Source organism: Parasteatoda tepidariorum, chromosome 9 (genome assembly GCF_043381705.1).
Source record: "Parasteatoda tepidariorum isolate YZ-2023 chromosome 9, CAS_Ptep_4.0, whole genome shotgun sequence".
In the NCBI taxonomy this organism is placed as follows: Eukaryota; Metazoa; Arthropoda; class Arachnida; order Araneae; family Theridiidae; genus Parasteatoda; species Parasteatoda tepidariorum.
In genome coordinates, this window is record NC_092212.1 from 991,270 (window position 1) to 994,116 (window position 2,847).

Genomic DNA, 2,847 nt, shown 5'->3' on the forward strand with positions numbered 1-2,847 from the left:
GACAACTGAACCACCCTTCAAGAACTCCTGATTGCAAAAATGTATTGGTATAGTTCGTTCAGAAAAAAAATAGAGAATTCAAAATACCACACGCTTTATATCTATAATTGTGATGGTCTTACAAATTCTCATGTAGGGTTAGCCTGGGTTAAATAGTCATTGAGAGGAGATGTACAATGCACTAGATAAGAAATGGACCACAATTAATAACTTTTGATCGAATGATCGGTTCTTCACGTTTTAGGACTGAAAATTAATAATATAAATGAATGATTATTTTATATTGTATTGTAAAAATAACTTTACTGATTCATATGTGCAAATTGTAATAATAAATTTTAATACTATTGAACAGGTGGAGGATTCTACATAGGATAAAAATACATTAGTGTTGCGATTTGAAAGTTATGTATGGCGGCGTTTCTCTACTTTGGTGTAAAGTAGCTTCCACCATTTTGGGCGTGAAAATACAATAAATTTTTTACAGTGTATGAACAAAATTCACAAACATTAAGGTTTGCCAATGAATACTTAAGCTGAAAGTCGTGCTGAAATGTGTAGAAGGTAGGTTGAAAAACACATTAACTAGTTTGACTACTTGATGAAACTTGAAGTTTCTAATAATTCAATTGCTTACCAACTCCTTACAATTTTCCCCTAACATATTTTGATGTTTTTACTTTCTCGTGTGTATTCATTAGAAAACTTTCGTGTGTGTATTTATTGTTCACATATTATACAGATGAAAAAACAAAACAAGACACATTTATAACGAGCATTATTTTTATTACACTATAAATACATCGAGAATAGTCCATCGATTTCAAATAATTTCTTTTTAAATATCACATAAAACTCTAGCGATTTTCTCAATAACATGATAGACGCATTCAATGCGTCTTTTATGTTTCTATATACAAATATATACTCATTTTCTTCGCATTTTAATAAAATGCACAGAAGTGATTTATTCATGCAGAATTTACAATTTTCAAGTCGTAGGCAAGATGATTTTGAATCTTGAAATAAGTGAATTATTTTCATGACTCTAATGAGTTTCAACAAAATTTAATTGGATATTTTGAATAATTTCGGAGAAGGAAATATCATCACTTTTAAAGTTAAAAAAGACTTGAATAATGAAATCTAAGAATTCTGAAGAATTTCAGAGTAATTAAACACTTCAAAGCAAATCCATGACAAAAAATCGAAGATGCATGAATTGAAAACATTTACTCGGCTAAATTTAGATAATATGCGTATAAGCCTTATAAATTTAAAATAAAAAAATTTATAAAATATAATTTTTTAAGTATTATAATTAAGTCGATAAAATTACGCTATAAAAAATATGAAAATTAGTTAAATTGTATAGAAAAAAAAATCTTTACAAGTAGTTTCAGAATAATTTTTACCAACTAAAAACATAAATACTTTTCTGACATTCAATGATAATCTTAATGGATTATAACTAAGAGTCGGGATCTCATGAAAATTCGGATCTGGAGTCAAACAGCAGATTTGCTTAGATGTAAAAAAAATTTGAATGACAAGTTGAGAAAAAATTGAAAAAGTTTAAAATAAAATTAAATAAAATAAATACTTTTAAAATAGGAAAAAAATTAAATTAAATTTTAAAAATTTCCAAAAGGTTTTAGACAAATCAAATTCTCAATTTTAAAATTAGAAAATGTGATTTTCGATTAATATTTTTACGTTAAATGTAAATATTATTTGGTATCATATGCAAACAAATGACCCATTATTATGATTTCTAAAATGAAAAATGGATATTGAAGGGTGAAATTATCAATTGCAGCAACCTTTGCGATATTCTCAATAAGGAATCTCAATATATTCTCAATTGTTTCCACTATAGACAGGAAAAAAACCTATTGTGGTGTCTCACCCATAGATCTGTGTCCTCTATTGTTGCCTCTCTGTTCTCCTCTTTAAGGAGGAGAAGATAGCTTCTTGATTAGGAGCCACTTACCTCTATAGATTACAAAGCAAATTTTTTTTTTTAAAAAGAACTGTTTATTCCAATAATTTGCCTTTATAAACAGAAGATAATGTATCTCGATTGAGAGACCAGAATTGAAAGCTTATAAAGCGAAACCTCTCTGGAACGACCACTCTCTGTTCCACAGTAAAATGGTCGTTCTTAAGGCTTATCTCCACTGACTTCAAAATGCTATCGAAGGTGCATGATTATTTTGCAAGCGATTTAACTGGCGTCGTGAAGCGTTGGCGTCGCGAAAACCGGATCGATAAATAGAATTTATCTTTCATAAAAATGATATAAGTATGTGTAAAAATAAATTTACCATCTATGAATGATGGAACTATTTAAAATAAATAATTGTAAATAATTGTTTAAGCTTGCATTTAATTTTATATCATAAAAATTAGTTAGCTTTAAAAAATAAGAGGAGGTTTGTTTGTTGTTAACTCATTGATGCACTCTTAACTGCAACACACGAAGTCTCTTTCGGTGATCGTCAGAAAGAACTCTCTCCAAATAAGAGACACTCACAAATATTTTGAATACATTTAAATCTACTCGTTTGTTTTGTTAATAATTTTTGTTTACAATTTTCGGTGTTTCCTTATTTGACCATTTCGGTAATCTGGTGTGGATTTTCCGGGTCGCTGGGGGAAGTTTCGAGGGTCTCTTCTAAGGGTTTACTTCAAGATAAAGCCTAAGAAAAAAAAATTCCATGCCTCCCAAAAGTGGTGGTCATTAGAGGAGGTCAATACACAGAGGTGGTCTTTCCTGGAGGTTTCACTGTATATATAAAAAGATGGAAAGGAAGAAAAACTGATAAGAAGATCATTTCATAATAG